The 27381-nt window shown below is 38.8% G+C and overlaps 1 long non-coding RNA gene across 2 annotated transcripts in view; it reads left to right on the forward strand.

Annotated features, from left to right (window-relative positions):
- The first annotated feature begins 7891 nt into the window (after window positions 1-7891).
- Window positions 7892-27381, forward strand: part of LOC110220663 (uncharacterized) — an 89959-nt gene continuing 70469 nt past the window's right edge. For both annotated transcript variants that reach the window (XR_013485120.1, XR_002327931.1), the window contains exons 1-2: window positions 7892-7934; window positions 10120-10294. This is a non-coding gene — a long non-coding RNA (uncharacterized LOC110220663). The remainder of the gene's footprint in view (window positions 7935-10119; window positions 10295-27381) is intronic.

Here is a 27381-nt window from a genome sequence, read left to right on the forward strand (position 1 = left end):
AGGGTACAATTGGGAAAATTATCCCTTTTAGAGCATGACTCCCAACCAGAGGTATGCATAGAGCATTCCTAGTGGCCCTTCCCCTTTCTCTTAGGGGAGGCACTCCCCCTCCCCCCAGTCTACTCTCTGAAGATTCTTTTAAAAATTAAAAAAAGCAACCCACAATCACTTCCTATGTCTCCTCAGTTTGCTTCTAGTGAATATTCTCCTCTCCTAGACTTCTGGTCTTGGTTCTTATGCTTTGTGACCTACTTCATGTTCTGGGGGCTGATTGATTGTCACTTAAGAGATGAGCTCTGTCCTCCCCCTCCCTTACTTACCAGGCTACTGCTGATTTTGTGGGCGGGTTTGCGCACTTGTAACTAGGGTGAGATCTTGTCCTGTAAAGCGCATGAGACATTAATGCACACTTCCTCTTGCCTCCCAGGTGTAACACTTTCCCTGCTGAAAAGAATGGACATTTTCTCAGTTTATATTGGGAGGGAAAAGAAGGTGGTAAGGAATGGACAATTAGTATGTCCTTTCTAGAAGGTTTTGGTGAACAGTTAGAGTTTGGGATTGCTTCCTCTAGAATCAAAAGTGAAAATTCTTTGCAGCCTGGAGTTTTTCTTCTTTTCTTTTTTATTGAAGATGTCAGAACACAATAGATTCTAAATTCCAAACACACAGATCTTTTCTCCTCCTGCTTATTTTGAGGCAAAAGGGATTTAGATTTACATAACCCACACATTCTTCTCTTTAAAGTCTCCTTTGATGAACTTTCCTGCTTTTCCCTTAAAGGGTAAGCACTCACCCTGCCTCTCACCCCAACACATAGCTGTCTTCTGACTTTCTTGAGAGTACCACAGACAGTTAACCAACTTCCTCCTATTGAGAAAAGAAAAAAACAAAAATAAAACTGGGCCCACCTTCAGCCAACATCATTGCTCTGCCTATTTTCAGCCAGCACCAAATATAAGCCACAGCGAAGAAGAGCAGGATGCCAGAAACCATTCAAGTGGAATCAAGTCCAGACCAAAAATAAATGTATAGGGAAAGAAGAGAGAAAAGAAAGATCTGAGTGCCACGTAGTAAGGCTTGAGGTGGATGGGGGGGAAGTGATGACATTTTCGCAGAAGTGGAAAGGAGTAGGCAATAAGGATGGTACTTAAAGGCAATGGAAAAGCTCAGGGGAGTGGGCAGAGTGACCAATAGATTAAAGTCACTCGGGCTAATGCACTCCAAGATCTTGGTACAGCTTATAGTCGAGTACTGCCAGAGCAATCACCTTGATTAAACTAATTGATCAGATTATTCTGGTACAATAGGAAGAATGCTACGTTTTTGGGTCAGAGGTCCTGGGCTCATAAACTGGCCATTTATATCTGTTTGCCTTTAGTTAAATATCTTCATTTCTCTGTGCCCAGGTTTACATATCTGTAAAAAGGGGAGTTGGGCTAGATAATCTTTAAGGTCTTTCCTAGCTCCAATGATTATTCCAGATTCCTAAAAAGTTGCTAGAAAGGGGCAGGTAGGTGGTGCAGTGGATAGGGCTTTGGCCTTGGAGTCAGGAGGATCTGAGTTCAAATCTAACCTCAGACACTCAACTCTTACTAGCTATGTGACTCTGGGCAAGTTACTTAACCCCAATTGCCTCACCAAAAAGAAAAAAAAAGTTACTGGAAATGTCCTTTAACCTGGGGTTAAAGCAATGGAAATTACTGCCTATCCTACATCTTTTTTTTTTCCTCTCCTAGTCCTGACTTTTTTGGATATGAAAAGTCCTGGCCCCTCCCAACTTTCTCCCAGAAGCCTCAACCATTACTCGAAGTGAGCTTATCTGAGCTCCAGGTTTGGGAGAGGAGGCGCCTGCCACTCTAATTATAATAGAGAGAACAGGAAATGCTCCACCTGGGAAGAGAAAGATAACATCTCAGAGTCTGAAGTGAACTGAGGACATGTAGTCAATAAACCCAGGACTGGAGTATGACTCAAGGTGAAAGGATGGGGGCACAGTAACAATGTATGTTAAGAAAATCTATTTAGGTAAATTGGTCTAAGAGCCAAAGAGGGTCAGATAGGTGGAGGGCATTTTGGGGAAAGACTAATGGAGGAAAAGACAGAAAAGTTGGTGTCATTGGAGTATACTTCTGATCACCTAGATAGAAAGAGAAAATAGATGATTATGTCACAGTTCTTGGAACTTGGTACATGCTTTAAAAATGCTTGTTGTTTCTGTTGTAAGATGAAGGAGAGAAATCAGAAGGCTGGCCCAGAGGAATGATATAATAGCAATGGGAGACTTCACCTAGCTAAACAGAGGCTGAGATTTTCTGTTTGAAAGAAGAAGAGTTAACAACTTCTCGAATTTAATATCATTGTATTCTTTAATAGGTAAAGACCAAAGGGGAAATACTATGTTGGACCTGGTTCTTTTTAATATAGAGAAAATTGTTTGCTGAGATGGAAATGATGGGAATCTTAGGAAATTGACCACTCCCTCCTAGAATATATGTCAGAAAAGGAGAGGGGTAAACTGGGAATAATCTGATAAGCACCCTGGATTTTGGAAAAATTAATTTTTCAAAGATTTCAAAGAAAGGCTAAGTAGGATGTCATGGAAGAGGGACTTCTGGGAGTCAAGATGGCAGAGTAAGCAGTAAATTACTGTAGTTCTCCCATGTTCACCTCCAAACAACCATAAAATAGTGCTCCCAAACAAATCCTGTAACATCAGAACCAGCATAAAAATGGGGTGAAACAATCTTTTAGCCCAAGAAACTTGGAAGGTCAGTAAGAAATATCTGTCTCACTCAGGCAACAGGTGAATGCAGTCCAGGACAGGAAGCATCCCAGTAAGTCAACAGCAAGCCCTACCTCAGCAAACATTGGGAGTTCCTGAGCCCCAGTGTGGTGGAGCAGGCAAAAGCCAACACTAGGACCTCCCCTCCCCACGTGCCTCAGCAGAGCCAGGGGAACTGGTAGACTCCAGCTCCCAGAAACATCATGTGCTTCAGCATCACCCCAAGCAAACAGGTATCCTCCAGTGGCCAGACCTTCATGTGCCTCAGCATAGCCTTTGGCAAACAGGCAACCTCCAGTGGCCAGACTGCCATGTGCCTCAGTGTAGTCCCAGGGAAATACAGAAATAGCCCCACTGGCCTCAGCACATGCCAGACATCAATATGAGGACTCCATCTTAGCACTAGGTAAACTGCCAGACCCCTACAGCCTCTAGCAGCACCAGCTACCCCACACCCCACCCTGTCAGTGCAGCACCAGAAACAAAGGGCCCCTGTTGGCCTCAAGGCAACATCAGCACAGCACCAGCTAAACAGCCAGGGCCTATGGCCACTGGCACAAGAAGCCTGAGACAGTGCCCCTTCCACCCTATGAGCAGAGCTCAAATTTAAAAGAATAGAGAAAGGCCAAAAAGATGAGCAAAATAACAGCAACAAAAGAATCGGATCATAGAAAGTTATTTTGGTGACAGGGAAGACCAAGACAGACTCAGAAGAAGACAACAATATCAAAACACCTATGGGCAAAACCCCAAAGGAACACAGGAAGTGGTCTCAAGCCTAGGAAGATCTCATGGAAGAGTTCCAAAAAGAGCTTAAAAATCATATGAGAGAAGTAGAAGAAAAATTGGGAAAAGAAATGAGAGTGATACAAGAGAATTATGAAAAAAGAGCAAACAGCTTGGAAAAAGAAAACAACTGCTTAAAAGGTACAATTAGCCAAATGGAAAAGGAGACACAAAAATCCACTGAAGAAAACAACTCCCTAAAAGTACAATTGGCCAAATGGAAAAGGAAGTATAAAAGCTAATTGAGGAAAACAACTCCTTAAAAGTGAGAATTGGGCAAGTGGGAGCTAATGACTCTATGAGACATGAAGAATCAATCAAACAAATTCAAAAGAATGAAAAAATATTAGAAAATGTAAAATACTTCATGGGAAAACAACTGACCTGGAAAATAGATCTAGGAGAGAGAATGTCAGAATCATTAGACTACCTGAAAGCCATAATCAAAAGGAGGACATAGACAGCATCTTTCAAGAAATTATCAAGGAAAACTGCCCTGATATTCTAGAACCCGAGGGCAAAATAAGAATTGAAAGAATCCACTGATCACCTCAGGAAAGAGATCACAAAATAAAAACTCCAGGGAGTTTAGTCAGATTACAGAACTATCAGGTCAAGGGAAAAAAATACTAAAGTGGCCAGAAGAAATAATTTAAATATTGGGGAGCCCACAATCATGATTACACAGGATTTAGCAGTTGCAACATTAAAAGATCTGAAGTCATGGTACATGATATTCTAGAAGGCAAAGGAGCTAGGACTACAGCCAAGAATCACTTACCTGGTGAAATTAAGCATAATACTCCAAAGGGAAAAAAAAAGTTCATTCAATGAAATAGAAGGATTTCAAGCTTTCACAAGGAGAAGACCAGAATTAAATCAAATATTTCATCTCCAATATCAACACCCAAGAGAAGCCTAAAAAAGTAAAAAGGGAAAAGAAAACATAAGGGATTTCATGGAGCTGAACTATTATTTGTAATTCTTAAAAATTGTACCATTAATAGTATAGGTAGAAGGAATATACATAGACAGCCAGTATGGATATAAGGTAAATTTGAGGCCATGACATAAAAAAAAAAATGATGAGAAAGAGGAGTACACTGGGTGCAGAAGGAACGTAGAGATAGAATGGGATAAATTATTTCATATGAAGAAATCCAAAAAAACCTATTACAGTGGAAGGAAAGATGAAAGGGGTAGACAATGGGCATGGCTTGAACTTTACCCTCATGAGTAGTGGTTCAAAGAGGGAATAATATACACAATCAGTTGAATATGGAAATCCATCTTACCCAACAGGAAAGTGGGAAAGAAGGAGATTAAGTAAGAAGGAGTGAGGGGCGACTGACAGAAGAGAGGACAGACTGGGGGAGGCAGTAGACAGAAGCAAAACACTGTTTTGTTTGGGTGAAAGGAGAGAGGATGAATAGGAGGAAAAATAGGATGCAGAGAAATGTGTAGTTAGTAATCATAACTGTGAATGTGAAAGGGATGAACTCTCCCATGGAAATGGATCAAAAACCAGAATCCTACAATATGTTGTTTACAAGAAACACACTTAAAGCAGAGAGGCACACACAAGTAAAGGCAAGGGGCTAGAACAGAATGTATTATGCTTCAGCTGATGTAAAAAAAAAACCCAGGGGTAGTAAGCCTGATTTCAGACAAAGCAAAAGCAAAAATAAACCCAATTAAAAGAGATAAGGAAGGAAACTCCATCTTTCCGAAAGGTACCATAGACAATGAAGTAGTATCAATATTAAACATATATGCACCTAGTGGTATAGCAACCAAATTCTTAAAGAGGAAGTTAAGTGAGTTACAGGTTCATGACCAAACAAGAGGTAGAGAGCATTATGATTACAAAATGTAAAATAGATGATTTTGGTTATATTAAATTAAAAAGCTTTTGCACAAACAAAACCAATGCAACCAAAATTTGAAGGAAAGCATAAAGCTGGGAAACAATCTTTACAGCAAGTGTCTCTGATAAAGAACTCATTTCTCAAATATATAAGAACTGAGTCAAATTTGTAAGAATACAAACCATTCCTCAATTGACAAATGGTCAAAGGATATGAATAGGCAGTTTTCAGATGAAGAGATCAAAGCTATCTACGGGTATGTGAAGTACTCTAAATCACTTTTAATTAGAGAAATGTGAATTAAAACTCTGAGGTACCATCTCACACCTATCAGATTGGCTAACATGACAAAAAAGGAAAATGTTAAATGTTAGAGAGGATGTGAGAAAATTGGGACACTAATATACTATTTGTGGAGTGGTGAACTGATCCAACTAGAAGGAGAACAATTTGGAGCTGTGCCCAAAGCACAACCAATCCACATACCCTTCTATCCAGCAATACTGCTCTCTATAGACCAAAGAGGTCCTAATGAAGGGGAAAGGACCTATGTATGAAAAAATATTTATAAAAGCCCTTTTTGAGGTGTCAAAATATTGGAAATTGAGGGGTATGGGCATCCATGGGGAATGGCTAAACAAGCTGTGTTATATGAATGTAATGGAATACTACTGTGCAATAAGAAATGATAAACAGGCAGATTTCAGAAAAACCTGTAAAGACTTGTATGAACTAATGCAAAGTGAAATGAGCAGAAGCAGGAGAACATTGTACACAGTATCAGCAACATTGTATGATGACCAACTATGAATGAGTCAGCTCTTCTCAGCAACACAGTGACACAAGAGAAGAACAGAGGACTCATGAAGGAAAATGCTATACACATCCAGATAAAGAACTAATGGACTGAATGCACATCAAAGCATTCTTTTTCGCGGTTTTTCCCCCCCTTTTGATCTGTTTCTTCTTTCACAACCATGACTAATATGGAAACGTTTTATATAATAGCACATGCATAATCTATATCAAATTGCCTACCATTTTAAGAAGAAGGGAGGCGAAAGAGGAAGGGAGAAAAATTTGAAACTCAAAACCTTGTATAAATGAATGCTAAAAATGGCCTTGACATGTAACTGGAGGAAAAATAAAATACTATTAAAAAGAAAAAAAGGATGTCATGAACTAAAATTCTACTTGGGTAGCTAGGTGTCACAGTTGATAGAATGCCAGGCTTGGAGTCAGGAAGACTCCTCTTCATGAGTTCAAATCTGGTCTCAGACACTTAATAGCTGTATAACCTTAAGCAAGTCACTTAACCCTATTTGCCTCAGTTTCTTCAGCTGTAAAATGATCTGGAGAAGGAAATGGGAAACCACTCCAATATCTTTGCCAAGAAAACCTCAAATGGAGTCACAAAGAGTTGGACATGACTAAAAAACAACAAAACAAAATTCTACAGAGGAAATGAGTCCAATAGGTTTGGAAAACTCATAAGAATCTAATTGTAAAGACACAAAGGTAATAATTCTGATGAGAAGGAAAAATGAGAGCTGTCTGAAGAGATTAATGGGGATACCTTGAGAAATCAATTACTAACGTAGATTTTTAAAAGATATGTATAGAGATTAAAAGCAAAGGCAAGTAGTTACTGGATGAATATAAGATCATGTCATAGTCCTTCAAAAACAATGAGAAGAATGCTATTTTTAAAAAGCTATATTAGAAAAAAGAGGAACATTAAAGAATAGGTGTAGTCAGCTTGGGGTTAAAGGGGTGTTAGCAACTGATGATAAAGAAAACGTTCTAATGAGATATTGGTTTCATTCTCATTTTACTTTAATTTCTTCTGACAAGAAGATTGACCTTTACAGAACAAAAATGGTTAAATATTGTTAAACCTAGGGGCTAACACTCAAGATCAATAAGGAGATAATAAGAGAGCACTTAGTTGCTCTTGGTGAATTCAAGTCACCTATCCCAGGTGGATGGACCTCCTAACATACCTAAAGAATTGTAAATGTGATTGCTGAGCTACTACCAATATTATTTGAAAGATCATGGAAAACAGGATAGGTACCATAGGAAGGAAATAAACATCTATTATGTGCCCACTGTATTAAGCAGTGTACAAATGTTATCTCATTTGAGCTTCACAAGAACCCTAGGAATTAGGTGTTCTTATCCTCATTTTACAGTTGAAGCAAATAGAGGTTAGGTAACTTTGAGGAAGTTACTAAGTATCTAACAGGGTCGCATAGGAACTCAGGTCCCAACCAAGTGCTCTATCTATGCTGCCACCTAGCTGTCTTTACTGAAGCTTGGAGAAGGGCAAAAGTTGCCCCAATTTTCAGAAAAGGAAGAGAATGGAATTTACAAACTCTAGATCAGGAATCTTGATTTAGATTTCTGGCAGAATTCTAGAACAGATAATTTAAAAGAATCTTCTTTAACATCTGGAAAAGGAAACAGTGATGACAAAGAGTTAATATCAAGAACAGGTAATTACAAGCTAAACATACTCTTCCTCCCTCCCTCCCTCCCTTCCTTCCTCCCTTTCTTCCTTCCTTCCTTTTTTCCTTCCTTCCTTCCTTCCTTCCTTCCTTCCTTCCTTCCTTCCTTCCTTCCTTCCTTCTTTCTTTCTTTCTTTCTTTCTTTCTTTCTTTCTTTCTTTCTTTCTTTCTTTCTTTCTTTCTTTCTTTCTTCTTTCTTTCCTTCTTTCCTTCTTTCTTTCTTTCTTTCTTTCTTTCTTTCTTTCTTTCTTTCTTTCTTTCTTTCTTTTTCAGAGTTACTAAGCAGGTGAATACTATAGATAGAATCATTTAGATTTTAGCAAAGTATTTGAAGATGTCCCTTATGTTATTCTTGGGGAAAATATAGAGAGATGTGGGCTTAGATAACAGTATAGTCAAATAGATTTGGAACTAGTTGAAAGAGTTGTCATTTGTGGTTCAATGTCAACTTGGCAGGAGGTCTCCTGTGAAGTGCCCCAGGAATGTGAGCTTGGCCTTGTGTTGTTTGCATTTTTATCATTAACTTGAATGAAGGCACAATGCTTATCAAATTTGCAGATGACATGAAGCTAGGAGGGACAGCTAACACACTGAATAACAGACTCAGCATCCAAAAAAAGATCTTGACAGGCTTAAAGCATTGGTCTGATTCAAATATGATGAATTTCAATAGGGATAAATATAAGGTCACGTTTAGGTTCAAAAAACTTAGCAAGTACTAGATTAGGAACACATGTTGAGATAGCAACATGTCTTAAACATTGTCTTAAAAAGATCTGGGAGTTTTAGTGGGCTACAGCCTCACTCAATATGTCACTGGTGCGATCTGTCAGTGGGAAAAAAAATAAAACAAAAAAACCAAAAACCCAAATATATCTTGATATATTTGGAGAGCCATAGTTTTTGAGAATAAGGAGGTGATAGTTCTAATATATTCTACCCTGCTTGGGTGACATCTAGTCTGATGTGTTAGGTTCTGGGTAGAATAGTGGAGGGCCCTGTGTCTACACTTTACAAGGATTGGTTGAAGGAACTGAAAGTGTTTAGGCTGGAGAAGAGGCTTAGGGGGGAAATGATAGCTGTCTTAGGTATCTGAAGGGCTGTGATAAGGTAGAAGGATTAGTTTTGTTCTACTTGGCCCCAGAGGGCAGACCAGGAGGAGTGAACAGAAGTGGCAAAGAAGCTTGAGGGTCTGAAGAACTTTCTAACAACTAGAACTAAATCCAAAAATGTAGTAGGCTGATTGGAGGTATTTCAAACCACAGTTGGAGGATCACTTACTGGGTTTGTTATACTGAAGATGTCTTTTCCTTTATGAGTTGGACTACATGGCTACTAATGCCCTTTCTAGCTCTCAAGTTTATTTGTCTGATCTGTACCTGAATAAGACTGTCTTCTTTAAGATATCTGACTAATACTCATCTTGCCTTTGTAAGAAAACTTCAAGGGAGGGAAAACCTGCTGCTTCCTGAAACTGCCCCATTCTACTTTTGGATAAGTATGAGGAAATTTTTGCTTCTATGAAGCCTAAATCTGTCTTTTTGTGACTTCTGTCCATTTCTCTCAGTTCTATCCTTTGAGGATAACCAAAAAAAAAAAACAACTAAAAAAACCTAATCTCTCATCTGCATGATAGCTCTTCAAATCCCTGAAAATAGCTATTAAGTCTCCCTAAGTCTTTTTCTCCCTTGGCTAAATATCCCAAGTTTGCAGTATCATAGATTTGGAGCTGAAGGAAACTAAGGCTACCTTTGGTTTTGCCTAGACATTGGGTCCTTTAGACATGTAACTAGAAGAATCCACTGCCCATAGTATGAGATTAATAAATATTGGGGGAACTTACATGTCTATTGTGCCTTTTGGATGGTCAGTCCCTGGATACAACCCTGGCCAGATCACAGACATGTGCTCATTTTGTCTGCGGTGACAGTGGGGTTGGGGAAGGACAAACAGTAGCAGCAGAGTCTACAAAGACAGCCAGGGCTGAACTAAGTTATCAGGAAACTCATTCTAATATATATATCACAGGTGAATTCCAAAATAGTCACTCTCTTCCCACTCTGAACACTATAATCCTAATCCTCTAGCCAATGTAGCCACAACTTCCCCAAAAACGGTTTCTAGGAAGGCTGTTTTCAGTTGATATTTCAATCTTATTTTAAATCAACAACAGTAACAACCACCCAGGACTCTGTACTGGATTTGTCAGAATGGATGTGACAGTTAAACGGAAGCCTTAATTGTTGGTAAGCCTAGCCCTTCTGTTATCCAGACCCATCCCTATGCCAGTACATTGCTTCTCCTCGTTTGAGTGACTGCTGTGAAGTTGTTTACAGACTATTTCTCCTGTAAGTAATAAAACTATTTTCTAGAACTTGTTTCCCCCCCTTTTTTTCTCTTTAAAATCTCTCTTCTAACCACAGCCAGGCAAAAACCTTTTTTTTTTTTTGATCCAACCTTTCCTGAGCTCAGGTGGTAATCAGCGCTCAAGGCACTCATGATACTTCCCTATTGTCAGCTCTTTTTACTTTCAGCTTTTACTTACTAATGCTTTTTTACACTTCCCAAGTTCTGTTTTGCTTCTCTGTTGCCCCTGCCTTCCGTATTCATGTTCTTCCTAATGACTGTCCCACTTTTCCTGAAAATTCTTTTTCTGGCATTTTTTTCCCTGTACATTTCTGAAAGACCTTTGGCAATGAGGGTAAGGTAACGATTTCCAAAAACTAGCAACTATTTTCAACTAGGAGCTAAAGTTCCTAAGTTTCTGATGAAATTCATGAATGATCAAAGCACAATAATGTAGCATGCAAATATGCCCCCAGCATGAGGCTCTGAGAAAAGCTACCCTAAGTCCAAGACACTGAATAGGTTAATGTCAATTTAAAAATTATAGCTTATGAGCATCTACCATTGTGTTTGCTTCTGCCAGACAGCCAGAAGACACATTAGTTCAAAAATAAAGACATTTAATTAAACAGCATAGCAAAAACATGACAAGAAAAGATTCCTCCAAGCACACATAAAGAACACTCTGACACAAATTAACATAACACCAGTGAGGGAGGGCACATACATAGAATATGCAAGACCAGGGAACATGCATGGAGAATACATAAATAGGGAAGATTTGTGGCCAAGGAACATTTATGAAGGTCACATACATGAAAGACCCACACATAAGAAATATACATAACTAGGACACAATCATGGTCAGGGTAACTCATACCTGTAACTCTGTAGGACTGCCTATGTCCTTTGTTGATATCATCATACTGGCACGTCTCTGCTCTCTGCCTATCAAGTTATCTCTTCTAAGTGTGACATTGTCTCTACTGAACATCTTTTGCATGGCTGGTGGTCACTGAGCTTCCCTCTGTCACTGTCTGTTCTTCAGATTTTCAGGCCACCTCCTGGATCTCAGATCCCACTCTTATGGTGCAGTGACTAGGATGCCTCTCCTTGACAAAGACAAGCGGGTAGCTCTTTAGTCTACGGTCCTGCATATGAACCACTACATCTGGTTAAGTATAGAGTTCCCTGCCCCCCCAAAAAAACCTTTCAGAATATCCCCAAATTAAGATGAAGGCCTTTTCTTCCAATTGCCTACTTCTGGTATTTATTTGAAGTTCATGGTTCCAGATAACGATCTAACTTAAGAAATCCCTTTGTGGGGCAGGTGTTGTAAAGCTTATTTTAGGTGCTCTGCCAAAAAAAAAAAAGATGATGCACGGTAGCCGTGTGCAGGCTGAAGCTAATACAAATATTACATAGTGGTTAGCTAGTCACTAGTGTGAGGCCACAGGGCCAGTGAACTGTGCCAATATCTGCCCTTTACCCACCAGTACCATTTTCTTTTGTTTATTCCTCTAGGATTGCCTAATTCCTCAAAAGGGGAAGTAAGCTCCCCATTGGTTTTTCATTTATTGGTTTTTCAACCTCTACTTCCAACTATTCCAAGTTGCTACTTGTAAAATTTCTAATTATAGAAATGGTTATGGATTCAAAGTCTAGAACTTCTCCAAGGCAAAGGGAAGAGTTAAAAAGGATACCTTTATTTCCACTGCAGCAAAGGTAATACTAAACAATAATAACAAAGCACAGAATGATTAGAATAGAATCCAGCAACTTCTTGCTATTAGTAAGTCAGTTGGAAAGATAATACTCAAGCTTCATCTGGACATAAACAATTTTTGCAAGATTGATAATTAACCAGTTTACATTTCATCTCCACTGAGTACAGTCTCATCAAACCCCAAGAGGTATTTTCATCCTGAGGACCTTCTTTTCTGATACTGACACTTTCCTTTCACATATGCATGATTCTGCTACTACCGCTGTAACCACAAGTGCAGAGGCAGCTAGGTTATACAGCAAATAGCACACCGGGCTTGGAGTCAGGAAGTCCTGAGTTCAAGTCTGGCCTCAGACACTTACTAGCTATGTGACCCAGGCAAGTCACTTAATCTCTCTGTCTTTCTCAAGTTCCTCAACTAGAAAACTGGGATAATAATAGCACTGTTTGTTAGGATCAAATGAGTTAATATTTGTAAAGCTCTTGGCACAGTTCCTGGCACATGGTAGGCATTTAATAAATATTTCTTTCCTTCCAAATAGATGCTGCCTTTGTCGCCAGTACCTTTTGACGTTCACAAGAGTGTTGCTAGAGGAAATGAACCATAAAAAGACAGGCAAAGCAGCCAGGAGCCTCTGGTTGAGTCCTTCTCCACATGAGAAGGACCAGAGGAATAGAAGAACCTGGCCCCATCATTATGCCAGGGTATAAAAGGACCCTTCTTTCTTCCATCTCCCTGACAGGAGTCTCATCTTTTCTTCTCAAGGGCTTCATTCCAATGAGAAGCCACCACTTCTGGGCTATGGAATACTCTGAATCATCAGCTTTTCCTGCTCAGCAATCATTTGGGGAGAGTAAACCCATTCATGAGCCAGACATAGTGAAAGCAGGCCAGCTTATCTGTGTGTACGCCTGTTTCTACAAGGTCCTCAAGTGGTGGGCAGAGAATGCCCCCATATAATTCAAGATGAGGTGAACCTGCTACACAAATAAATTGTAGCAGGTATAAAAGCTAAGTGAAGAGGTCTTCTACCCTCTTGGTCTATGTTCTTGTATGTATGTTTGTGTATGTGTATATGTACACACATACATACACAGATACATGCATATCTCTTTGTGTATATATACATGCATATGTGTGTGTGTGTGTGTGTATATATATATATATATATATGTCAGAAATTTAGAAAAACAACAACCTTGCTGTATTCTGACCAGAGCAAAACATCAGTGTCTCCCAATAATACCTTATACTTGTATAGGCTTTTAGATTTTTTAAAAATCACTTTCACATATGTTCTCTTAATTGGTTTTCCCCAGTTGACTCTATCAAACTCTCCATAGGAACTTTCTCAAATCCTTTCCTTTTCTTCTCATGCCACCCATAATACCACCTCACTTCTTTCCATTCTAGGGATGGAAAATTTGACACAGAAAATGAAGTAACTCATGAAGCAGAATTAGGAGCAGAATTCAGGTCTTCTGACACCTACTGTAGTTCAGAACTCCAGCCATTATATTGGGCTGCTTCTAAGTCATGGCCCCTTGGCTTACTTCTTTGCAAAATTTCAGTGTCATTCTTGCCCTTCAGGTTTACATTGTGCTATGGCTTTTCCCCCTGGTTGTGGTTTCACTGATTTCCCAGTATTTCAATTCCCTTTTGGCTCAAGCCCGGGTCTATTCAAAGAGGGGTCAGTTAGAAAGCAGTTATTGAAAATACCCTTCAGAAAGCACTGCTCTTTACTCATGAGGATAACATTGCTTTTGTCTTAATGTCTATGTAATTAGTTCCCAAAATTGGTTCTTGCAACAGGCAATTGTGTAGTGACAATTTAAAAAATCTGCCAGGAAGGTTAACAGTGCCCTAATTTAAGGATTTTTTTGGTTGAAGTTCAGGAGTTTTCATTTGGATTTCTCAGAATCCCCAGCATTTCTCCCTATTAATCATTTAGAGCCCCAAGTGTTTACCATCTGGCTCTTGAAACTCCCATTGAGGTACCACCTTGCAACCCTGAAATTCTTTTTGTTTTGTAAACAGTGAAACTCTGACCCGGAAAGTGTCCCAGAGTAACTGCAAGAATGCTGTACAAAGGAAGATCTGGGTGTCCAAATGTAGTGTTGGAGCTCTACGTGGTGCTGGATAGGAAGTTAAAACACCAACTAGGTGTATCTGTTCTCTTTACCATTTTGTGGTGAACTGCTTACATAAGAACAGAAATAGGAGTAAGAGAATTCTGATAATAAACTATGCATTTTTAAAATTTCACATGGACTAAATTAAAAGCTTTCCATTCTCTTCACTTTGATTTATGGAGGACAAATCTCATTGAGGATACCCTGGTTTCATTGTTAGTTATCATCATCATCATCATCATCATCACTAGCACTTATATAATGCTTCAAAGTTTATGAAGTGTTTTTGTATGTTGACTCATTGAATTCTCTCAAAAACTCCATGAGGTAGATGCTATTATTATCTCCATTTTACAGATGACCTGCATTTGTGCATCTGTGACCTGCCCAAGGTTATATAGCTACTAAATGTCAGAGACAGTATTCAAATTCAGGTCTTCCTAATTAAATTCTGCATTCTATCCCATTTGGCCAGTGAACTGCCTTAGTAGGAATCAATGGGTTGTTGGAAGACTGTGAACAGAAAGTACTCTCTGCCTTGTTTTAGATTATCATAGAGTCTCAGTTGGGTGAATGACCAACTCAGCACCTAACTGAGAATCCTCTCCTATAACATCCTGATGAACGGTCATCCAGGCCATCGTCTCAAGGCATCTTGTGAGAGGGAAATCATTACTTCCTAAGAGAGTCCATCCCATTTTTGGATGATTAAGGAACTTTCCTTTACATAAAATAAAAATTTTCCTCTCTGCCGCATCAATCTTTTGCTACAGATTCTGCCTCCTGGGGACGGCAGAACAACTATAATTTTTTTTTCATGTAACATATTTGATAGCAGCTATCAAGGCTCTCCAAGTTTTCTCTCCAAACTAAACATTCCTAATTGTTTTCATGCATTCCTATATTGAATGCTTGGATGTCCTTTGATGTGCTAAAGGACCTTCAACCTCTGCCTGATCCTATGACACAGTAAAGACTTGAGCATATGCAAATATGTTCTGCCTGTTTCCAGTCCAGTTTCTTCAGCCAGTCCTCACATGGCATGGTTTTGAACCCTTCAACAGCATGGTTGCCCTCCTTATGATATTTTCAAGTTTAATCAATGTCCATCCTAAATTACAGTGTCCAGAGCTGAACCCAATACTCTAGATGTGATACGATCAGGCCAGAGGGCAGCCTCACACTAATATTTCCCTCATTCTGGACACTTTTCCTTGCTTAATGAATTCTAAGATCATATGAACTTCTTTAGCGTCATATCATGTCTTTGATTCTTCTTCAACCTGTAATCTGTTAAAATCCCTGCATCTTTTTCTGACGAATTACAATCTAACCATGACTCCCCACGCCTATATCCATAATGTATTTTTAACCAAGTATAAGATATTGCATTTATACTCTTAAATTGCATCTTATTAGAGTAGATCCAACTTTCTGTTGAGGTTTTTTTAGACCCTAACTTTTTCATACAATGTGTTTACTTTTCCACTTAACTTTGAATCATCTGTAAGGTTGAAGAGAATGTCACCCTTTATCCATGTCATTGAGAGACCAATGACAGATGCCTAAGGAACTCTAGTAGATGTGACTATACAAGTTGACATCAGCCCACTAAGGACTAAGAATAGGATCTGGCCATTCAGTCATTCTGAATCCACCTACCTATACTATTGTCTAGCAGTCAACCATCAATACATTGACAAGTATTTGTTAAATGCCTATTACGTCAGGCACTATGCTAGGTGCTGGAGGTATAAATGAAAAAAAAGTAAGACAGTTCCTGTTCTTAAACAGCTTATATCCTACTGGGGGATACAACATGTTCATAGATAAGTAAATAATTGATAAGTACAAAACAAATTCATAGTTGGGAGAAGGGGTCATTAACAACTAGGTGAATCAGAAAAAGCCTCTTTAACGAGATGGCAACTGAGCTGAATCTTAAAGGGATCTAGGGGTTCCCAGAGGCAGTGGTGAAGAGTGAGATCATTATAGGCACTGGGGGACAGCTTATGCAAAAGTATAGGGTAAAACTGTGCATACCCTTTGACCTAGCATTACCACTGCTAGGTCTGTATTCCAAAAGAGATAAAAAATAAAAAGGAAAAGGGCCCACATGTACAAAAATATTTATAGCAGCTCTTTTCTGGGGGTAAGTGAAGCCCATCAATTGGGGAATGGCTGAACAAGTTATGTATATGATTGTGATGAATACTACTGTGCTATAAGAAATGATGAACAGGATGATTTCAGAAAAACATGGGAAGATTTACATGAACTGGTGCAAAGTGAAATGAGAACATTGTACATAATAATAACAATATCATAATAACAGCAATGATCAACTGTGAATGACTTAGCTATTCTCAGCAATATGATGATTCAAGATAGTTCTAAAGGACTTATTAAGAAAAATGCTACCTACCTCCAGAGAAAGAGCTAATGGAGTCTGGGTACAGACTGAAACATGCTTTTTAAAAAATTTATTATTTTTGGTTCTTTTTGGTCTATGTTTTCTTTTAAAATATGGCTAATAGGGAAAAGTTTTGCAAGATAGCACATACATAATCTATATCAAATTCCGAGCCTTCTTAAGAAGGAGTTAAAGGAGAAAGAAAAAGAATATGAAACTCAATTTTTTAAAAAAATCAAATGTTAAATTTTTTGTTAAGAGAAAAAAAAACAAAAGAAAATGTAAAAAAATTACAGGGGCAATAAATAGAATGTAATATACAGGGAACAGCAAGCAGTCCCATTTAGCTGGAGCACAGAGTAGGTAAGGAAGCATAACATGAAAGCAATCGGAAAAACTTCCATTGGAATGATTGTGGTGGGCTTTAAATGCCAAACAGAGGAGTTTACATTTGATCCTGGAGGCAAAGGGGAGCTACTGAAGATTCTTCTTCACAAGCGTGAAGTCAGAACTGCACTTTAGAAATATCAGTTTGTCAATTATGGGAAGGATGGAGTATAGGAGGGAAAAGATTAGCTGCAGGGAGACCAATTAAGAGACTATTGAAATTGTCCACACGAGAGATGACAAAATCTAGATTAGGATAGTTATAAAAGGAGAAGAGAGAAGGGGTTATAGATGAAAGAACTTGAGAGGGTGGAATGGACAAGACTTGGCAACAAATTGGATATGGGGGTGTTTGTTTTTTTGTTTTGGTGAAGCAATTGGGGTTAAGTGACTTGCCCAGGGTCACACAGCTAGTAAGTGTCAAGTGTTTGGTCTGAGGCCGTCTTTGAACTCAGGTCCTCCTGACTTCACGGCCTGTGCTCTATTCACTGCGCTACCTAGCTGCCCTTGGGGGTGTTTGAATAAGACTAAAGAGGTAAAGATGAATTATTGTGGAAGAATAATGGTATTCTTGGCAGAAATAGGGAAGGTAGGAGCAAGGGTGGATAGAAGACAAAAGATAATAAATCTTGTCTTTCATATGTTGCGTTTGAGATACTTATGGGACATCAAAGTGAAGATGGAAAGTTATCCATTGGAAATCTTGGCCTGCAAGTCAGGAGAGAGATGAAGGCTGGGTATGTAAATTTTTTTTTGAGGGGTAATCTGAATGGAGAAGGTAGTTGAATCCTTGGGATTCAATCCAAGAGAAATAATATATAGAGAGAAGAGCCATGAGATATGCCCATGAATAAGGGATGGGACATGGATTAAGAACCTGCAAAGAAGACTGAAGAGGATCAGTCTGACAGATAGAAAGAGATGCATGACATATCAGAGTCCGGGAGAACCAAGACACAACAGAGTCAGAGAAGAGAGAAGAATGGAATTTTAAATAGGTTCAAATGCTTACAGAGCTCAAGAAGATAAGAACTAAGAAAAGATCAGTTAGAAAAGTTAGCAACAAAGAGGTAATTGATGACTTTGTAGAATTTTTTCAGTTGAATAATGTAGATAGAATCTGGGTTGCAAAAAGATGAGAAGTAGATAGAAGATGGGGTTTTTGTAAAAGGAAGACAGAAGAACCATCGTAGATAGCTTTTTCTAGTAATTTGGCATTGAAAAGAAGAAGAAATATAAAATGATAGTTTGAGAAGATAGTAGGGACAAGTGAAGATTTTTTTAAAGATAGAAAAGATTAGTGTAAATTATAAGCAGCAAAGAAGGGAACAAGAAATTAAGAAAAGATTGAAGATTAGGTAGAGAAATGATGGAAGGAGCAAGCTTCTATAGGAGATAGAAAAATATGGGATCTTTGACATTTGTAAGAAAGTCTACCTCTTTCGCTGGGATGGTGAAGCGAGCTTAAAACAAATGACCTCCATTTGTTCAATGAGGTAAGAGGCAAGGTAAGTAAGCAAGTAAGAAAGGGGAGGCGGAGAGGGTTTTATAGATGGCTTGAAGGAAAAAAAAAGTTTGAAACAGTCACTGTGGAGAGTTTGATGCAGAGTCAATTAGTGGAGAAGAAAAGGATTAAAATGCAGCAATCTTCATTGAAACTTCACAATTAAGATTTAATGAATCTTCATTGATCTTTACTCAGCTGAAATTGAATGACAAATTCATAGTGGAAGTGGTCAACATTGTTTTGTGACTCCTTCCAATGTTTTTTTTTTTGTCAGTGTCTGAGCTTTAATAAAGTAGGTGGATAATGGAAATGATCTAGAGCTGATCTGGCAAAGGATGGTCTATGATAGGAGGTGGGGATATAGTGTCAAATTGAACTGGTAAAAGGGTGGAAGATTTTGAAAAGTAGCCTGGGAAAGCAGGGATGGGTGGAGTGACTAGAGTTTGTGAGGAAGGTGGAGAATGGGTTTAGGAGGAATGGAGTGGAGACACAAGGAGAAAAGGAAAGACAGAAGGTTATGGTCAGATATAGGAATTTCAGAATTATAAATTGTGGAAATGGAACTTATAGATGGTCACAAGATCAATGGGTATGTATCCGTGAATGTGTGTGTATGTGTGGCTACCATGGAATAAAGGCATGCATCATAGGAGTTGAGGAGGTTGATAAATGAGATCAAGGTTTATTTGAGGGGACATCAATATGCAAATTGAAGCATCAAGTTACAAGGGTCAGGATTTGGGGTGGTAAGGAATTCTGTGATCTTATTTTTCTCATATATAAAATGAAAGGACTGGATTACATGCTCCATAAAGTTCTTTATAGTTTTTAGATTCTATCTTATTCCTTATCTTAGCAACAGCCTGGTAATGGTTGAGCAATCTGAAACCTTTGCAAATCTCCTTATTCGGATCATTCTCAAGAATTATTTTTCTGAAGATGCACATGCTCCTGACATGGCTGTGAAACTGGGTGTTTTAAAACACAATTTAAGCAATGTTTCTGAGTGGCTATTTAAACTGCCTGCATAGCTCTCCAGAGTAGTCTTGGGCTCAAATAGCTACACAAAAGTCCCCAGCATGGCGAGAATTCCTAGCCTTTGGAGCCATATACATTACCTCTCACTGAGTGTGCAGTGCATATTTATTGAGCCCTCCCAGATTTAATGGAGTCGTGTTTGTGTAAAGTGTTTGGTTTTAAACGGCTTTTTAGAAATGACATTGCAATACTTAGTTCTATAATTGTATGTGGATATAGTCAGTCATTGAATGGTGGCATGAGGACCCCAACAGTGAGGGGATATAAACGAAAGCCTATCCCTGGAATTTTAGGATTGACTAACGACTGTTCTAAAGCAACCATTTGAGCTTTATGTGATTGTTATTATTTTTAAATTTGGACTTGAGAGAGCAACGACAATTTTACCATGAGGGTTTTGTTGTGGTTTTTGGTGCAAACCACTGAGTTAGGCACTGGGAAAGATAATAGTGAACTCTCCCCAGGAACTGAGCAACATTTCTGGAAATAGGAGTATGGACAAATGAGTCAATTGTACCCCTACTTCATTAGCTGCCAGCAGCCTGGAATATTGGATAAGTATAAAGAATTTCTACTTATCCCCAAGCCATTGATTTTCTCACTTTAAAGCTCCCACTGAAAAGCACAGAACTTGGGCTCCAAGAGCATTTCTCCCCAAATGTGCTGGCTTAGAGGCATCTCTGGCATTGTGTTTTGTGTTGCTTTCTGTGTTTTTGTGTAAAATCATTTGCCTTCTTTATGTTGCTGTTAATACAGGATCCTTTGATTGTTATGCAACCTTTCTCTCTCTCTCTCTCTCTCTCTCTCTCTCTCTCTCTCTCTCTCTCTCTCTTGCTTTTCAGCAAGGTGATCAGGGTTCAGTGACTTGCCCAGAGTCACACAGTAAGTGTTAAGTGTCTGAGGCTGGATTTGAACTCAGGTCCTACTGACTTCAAGGCCAGAGCTGTATCCACTGTGCCACCTAGCTGCCCCTATACAACCTTTCTCTAGGGATGGCTTGGAGGACCAAGTAAGAAGGCACCTTGTTGGGCAGGAGCTTGCTTTATGGCCCCATTGGGGGCAACGAAAGTGTCTAGTCTGTTCCCACAGAAGTGGGGTAGTCCCTGAGAGGCCTCTCTTAAGGCAAACATTTTGTATTCTGCCTCCCATATCTCCCATGGGGCACTTAGGTAGGTCCTGGTTGGTGGGACCAGGGAACCCTAAGTGGTACAGGGCAATTCTTCTTGATCTATGATGAAGATCCCTCACATTGCAGGAAGTGTCATCTTCTTTCGTAGCCCCGATATTCCTAGTGCTGCCCTTCTTACATTCAGAACTATGAATTATGAACTTACATTGTAAACTGCAAAGATCTGCCATCATCCATCACTTGGATCTGATTGCTTAGACCTGGGACTTAGTCCTTCCTAGGAACCTCTTAGATTTAGTCATTCTCTTTAATGAGCTGTTACACTGTTTGCTTCATTTGTTTGGTTTTGTTATGTTTCCATCTTAGTTGTTGTCTTCCTCCTTTAGTGATGCCTATGTGGAAATTCTTAAATACTGGAGGTCAGTGTAGACCAATAGTAGATATGGTAGTAGACTAGTCATTTAAGTAACAGGTCTTCTAGAAGACCTTAAGGATATTACCACTAAATGTTAGAGAAGCAGTTCTCAAACATTTTGGTCTTGGGACCTTTTATACCCTTAAAAATTATTGAGGTCTTTACCCAAAAGATATTTTAAAAAAAGGAAAAGGACCTATTTGTGCAAAAATATTTATAGCACCTCTTTTTGTAGTGGCTAAGAAATGGAAATTGAGGAAATACCTATGTGGTATATAATTGTGACGGAATATTATTGTGCTATAAGAAATGACAAGCAGGATGATTTCAGAAAAACCTGGGAAGACTTCCATGAACTGATGCAAAGTGAAATGAGCAGAACAGGAGAAGGTTGTACACAGTAACAACAATATTGTACAATGAAGAATTGTGAATGACTTAGTTATTCTCAGCAATACAATGATCTAAGACAATCCCTAAGGACTCATGATGAAACATGCTATCCACTTCCAGAAAAAGAACTGATATTGTCTGAATATAGGCTGAAGCACATTATTTTTTACTTTCTTTGTTTCTTTGCATCTTCCTTCTTTCTTTTTCTTTCTCTTTTTTCTTTTTTTCTTTCGTCTTCTTGTATAAAATGACTAATATGGAAATGTTTTACATGATTGTACATATATAACCTATATGGGTTTGCTTGTTATCTCAGGGAGGGGGAGTGAGGGAAAGAGTGAGAGGAAGGTATACAATTTAGAATTCAAAACTTTAAAAAAAGATTAAAAAATTGTTTTAACATGTAATTGGAAAAATATTTAAAAATTATGGAGGATTTTTCCTCCTCCAAAGAGTTTTTGTTTATGTGGATTATATCTATCAACATTTACCATATTAGAGGTTAATATGTTTTAGTCATTATGAAAATAGTTTTGACCTCATGGACTGCTAAAAATGTCTCAGGAGTCCCCAGGGGTCCTTGTACCATATTTTGAGAATAGTAGAGTTTGGGTACAGTGTGATAGAAGAAATATCTTAACCCCTCAACACATTCAGATCAGACAGTTTCTTTTTTCTTAAAAAAGAAACCTCAGTGCCTATCCTTGTGGAATATCCTTCTTCTACTATGGCCAAGAAATCTCCTTTTATTAACTATGGAATAATGAGTGTCTCATTTTGTACCAATATCAAACCTCCCCTACTAGGGAATGCCCAGCCCTAAACAAAAGGGATAGCTATGAATATCTAGAGTTAAAAAAAAAAAAGAACTGGCATTGCTTCATCAAGAAGCAAGAACTAGTCATTCCAAAGCACGCACACACACACACAGAAAGAGAGAGAGAGAGTTATTAAATAATCAGGGCAGCTAGATGGTGCAATGTATCATTCCTGCAGCCAGGATTACCTGAGTTCAAATCTGGGCTCAGACACTAGTTGTATGGCCCCGGGCAAGTTATTTAACCCTGTTTGCCTCAGTTTCCTCATCTGTAAAATTAACTGGAGATGGAAATGACAAACCACTCCAGTATCCCTGCCAAGGAAACCCCAAAACGGGTAACTGAGTCAGACATGACAAAAATGACTGAATAACAACTACTAAATCATGATAATCAAGCTTGCCTGTTTAGTATAGGATTTTGAACTTTAGGATCAGAGTCAGAGTTGGGAGGCATCTTAGAGATCATCTGGATTTTAGCAAATCGTTTTATGTCTTTTATACCACTCTTGGAGAAAGGATTGATGTGGGCTAGATAAAAGATAGATTCAGAACTGGCAGAAGGGCCGGATTCAAAGAGCCTCTAATTGTTTTCTGTCACCTGGGAAGGAAGTCTCTAGTTCAATGCCCTCAGATCTTTATTTAGTCCTACACCATTCAAAATTTTTATCAATTATTTGAATACAGGCATGGATGACATTTAAGTTTTGTTAGATGACACTGGGAGAGACAGTTAGCACAATGGATGACTGAGTCAGAATCCAGAATGTTGTAGAAAAGCTTAAATTGGACTGAATCTAAGGAGGTGAACTTTAATATTCATAAATATAAAGTTCTGTGTTCAGAAAATGTAAATCTGTGCTCAAAACATTGACCGAACAAGTACAAGATAAGGAAAGCATGTTTAACAGCTTGTCTAAAGATCTGATGGAGAGAGGAGGTTGGTGGACTGTAGGCTCAGTAGGAGCCATACCATGATGTGGCAGCCAAAAAAAACCCTAATACATTCTTGGGTGACATTGAGAGAGCTATTATTTCTAGAAATAAGGAATTAATAGTCCCTCCAGATGCAGTCGGACCCCATCTGGAATTGTGTTCAGTTCTATGTACCCTAAGGAAGGATAACAGCCAGGGGCGTGTTAGAGACAATTCATACCATCTTAGGAGAGTTGATGATAAAAATTTTCGTGTGAGGATTTACAAATGGGCTTGATTTAGTGTTCTGTTAATTGTCTAGATTTAAGAAAATGATAGAAAAATGTTATTATAAATTTAAAAGTATGTCATGAGTATTTTTTTTGGGGGGGAGGGAGAAAGCCCAATTAAATATTTTACCGGCACATAGCTGAACAATACTGATAACGTGTAGAAGCTGCAAAGTGTCTAATTTAAGTTTGATGTCAGAAAAAAAGACACCCCCCCCCCAAATTTCTTAACAATTACAGCGGTCCCAAAGTCTAAATGGCTGCCTTGGTGAGTTCCTTCTTACTAGAAGTTTTTAGGCAGAGGCAGGATGACCACTTACTGAGTATGTTGTAATAGTAATTCTTTTGGGGGTAAAGTTTGGACAAAATGGTTTTTGAGGTCTGTTCCAAGTGGGAAATTTGGTATGATTCTGTGAATAGTACCTTCCAAATTGAGAGATAGTCTTTTCTTCCTCACTCACTCCCAATTCTCATCCTGTGCCAATGATATCACGAATTGAAGGAGTTGTTGTTATTCAGTTATTTTTCAGTCATGTCCTACTCTTCATGACCCCATTCGGGGTTTTCTTGACAGATACTGGAGTGGTTTGCCATTTCCTTCTCCAGATCACTTTACAGATGAGGAAACTGAGGAAAACAGGGTTAAATGATTTGCCCAGGGTCCCACAGCTAGTGTCTGAGTCCAGCTTTGATCATCAAGATGAGTCTTTCTGACTCCAAGCGCAGCACTCTATGCACTGCACCACCTGTCTCTGACACTTATTGTATGACCATGGATAAGTCACTGAAGTCTCTGATATTATATGTTGTAAGAAAGTAATTGATTTCCATTAATAAAAGGAATTAGCTCACCATGAGCTCCCTATACCAGTGGTGTCAAATTCAAATATAAATGGGGCTACTAATCCACATATAGGGTAGATACAAAAGTGATGTGAAAACAAAAGATATCAATTTAAAAAAATAAAGATGATTTGAAAAATGTAGCTCCCCCCCACCCCCAAGCCAGCACAACTACTCTTTTTAAGTGGTGGGACAAAAATCACAAACTTCTGGGTCATCAGAACAATAAAGGTGGGTAATATGTAACCTGATATCTGTAACAGGCAACTTGATTTACATAGAGGTGTGAATAGAACTACTCAGGAACAGCCAAATCCACACAAATAGGTGAGGTTTCTATAAGGAGAATTAGGACAGAGAATGGGGTGAGATTCCACAGTGCTCTTTCAGTCTCAGTTAGAATTAATTGCTGGAATATACGCTACCAAACAGCCTTTAACCACTGCTCAAACCAGTGCCCCGGTGTCAGTTCCTGCAGCCCCTGGGTCTTTACAATCACATTACATGCACACGTTTACAAGATGAACTTTGTGCTCCCTGAGCACAGACATTCAAAGTAAACTTCTTACTCATTTGTTTTCCTGTGATCTTAGCTAGAGAAAACCAGGCTTCATTAATTTAGGTACTCTTTTTCATAAGCCTACCGACTGCAACAAGGCAATACCCCAGAGCTGTCCTACCCTCACATTCTCAGACACACCCCCATGCTCTTTAAATGAAACTCTTTCACAGCTCAATACGCTTTTCTTATAAGCCCGCTTTGGAGGATGGGGTTTCTCTTAGGAGCTGTTACACCTATTCTATTTAAGTGGTGGTGGGTTTATTTCCTTCTCTACAAAATCAGTATAGTCTGATTTTGCTGTCATTAAGTTTTATAGGGAGATGTTGACCCTACCATGAAATGTCCTCATATAGACTGTCTTATTCATTAACCACAGACGCCTATTAACCTTTCAAGTCATAAATAATAGAAGAAGCACCTTGAATGGCAAAGGAGAAGAGGGAATGTCCAGGTCTTTAATTTGTCTCATTTCCCCCCTGGCTGCTTCTAAACTGTCTTTTCTTCCTGTGCCTGACAAAATGTCAAAACTGTATTTCAATTATTTCCTCCTTAAATAGTGTTAAGAAAAAAATAGGGAATCTATCAGAGCTTTATAAATTGCAAAACAACACCTCACTTACTTTGTGTTCTGCCCTGTGTGATCATACTTTGCAATGATCTGTATCCTTGTACATTGACAACTTTTGGAGTTTTTGAAGGGGTCCTGACAAAGCTCTGGGAACCAAAAGGACCCTGTGGTATGATTTGCTTTTTACACGCCAAGTCTTTTAACTTCTAAACCGCATAGCTAAGGCCTTCTATTTTCTAAATGATACCTTCTTTTCTCAGGTCATATACAAACTGAATTCACTTTTTAGTGTTACCATTTTATAGGTCCTTATGAAAATATGCTTTGGATTCTCCTTACTTAGTCATTCTGCAGTTCTGTCTTTGTTGTAGACCTCTGTCTTTTAGAGGCATTGCTCTTTTTCCATGTGACAGGCTGTCATTGCTTTAGCCGTGCTTTTCTTTCTACCCAGTACCCTTCTTCCTACTTCATTTTCTGGATTCCAATCCCCCTAATCTCAAATTTTCTATGCGGCAACTTCCCATCCCAGAAATTTCCAGCTTCCTGGTTCAGTGGCACCACCCTGTCTTTGTTATCAGGGAAGGAAAGACCAATCAGATGTCACTGAGGAATACCCCACCCCACCCTATAAAATGCCTGGTCCCTTTTTTTAGATTCCAGAGTTGCCTTGATCCCCAGAGCAGCTCTGATCTATGGAGTGAAGACGGATCTCAGAGTCTTGCCATTGAATTGATGAGAGTTTGGTATAAAGATGCACCTGAAAGCAGAAGCCTCTTACAAAACTATAGTGTGCTTCTTTCCTCCATTTTCCATGGCCTGAAGAACACCATGACTGAGCTCTCTGGTGACATTCACAGTTGTGCTTCTTTACTGTTCTTCATCCTACATTGGGAGTACCAGTTTCAGACTTGGAGTGAGGGGAAGAGAGAAGGTTGGCACACTACCCTAGTACCCTTCCTTTGCTCCCTCTACTTACCCCTTTGTGCTCCTTTGAATGCTATTGGTTAAACTATGTGATATTCCCTTAACTGTGCCAAATAAAAAGGTTTGCTGCATTCAGCATTAACTGGCTTATCTAATAGTGTCTGACTAAAAGTCCTAGCCACCGACTCCAGTAATCTTTAAAGATGGAAGCCCAGGGATGTCAAGCTTTTGCCAATACGATAAGATGGAGTTATAGCTAAAAACAAAGTGAAATATATCCAATATACTTTTTATGGGCCCTCTAAAATTGAAAGTATGAAAAAGGTTCTTAAAATATGTCTTCCTTAAGGGAAACAAAAGGTAAACCTAAGGACTGTTAGCTTACAGAAGGGATGAAGAAGCAAGATGAGCAGACCGTTTCACTTGGCTGAATAGGAGATAATAATGCCTAATGGCAAAAAGAAGTCCAAACATGTCTCTGTCCTATATGAATGGTCTCTGTGCCCCCTAACAATGTTCTAAGGACAAAAAAAAAGTTGGTTTCATTTGTGACTATTTTGAACAAGTGGCCCAGCCACAGAATGGACATAGTTTAGTGTGGCCACATTGCAAATAACCCAAGTCTTCTTGACTCCAAGGGCAATGCTCTACCCACTATGCTACATAGCCTCACACTATCATAATACATTTTGTTAATGTTACCTTATAAACAACACAATGTATAAAACAAAATGGCCTGTCAATTTCAATAAATCAGAGGAAAATAATCATCTTCAGAATCTCTAGACTAATGTCATTATCAAAAAAGATAAATATAACAGCTTAAGAAATTAATCTTGGCTCCTGTGATGGTAAGAAGGTTGCCTACCTGTGCAATAAAACTAGTTGGATTAGTCACTTCAAGTTACATAGAAGTTTTATTTCTTAGTTCCATTTTCCAACCCTCCCTTTTTTGGTTATATTTCAATTTTAGAGACCAATGGGAATGAACCTCCTTACTCTTTGACCTGAATTTAAGGTGAGGACCTA

This window comes from Phascolarctos cinereus, unplaced genomic scaffold (genome assembly GCF_003287225.1).
Source record: "Phascolarctos cinereus isolate Bilbo 61053 unplaced genomic scaffold, phaCin_HiC Scaffold_3;HRSCAF=262, whole genome shotgun sequence".
Taxonomy (NCBI): domain Eukaryota; kingdom Metazoa; phylum Chordata; class Mammalia; order Diprotodontia; family Phascolarctidae; genus Phascolarctos; species Phascolarctos cinereus.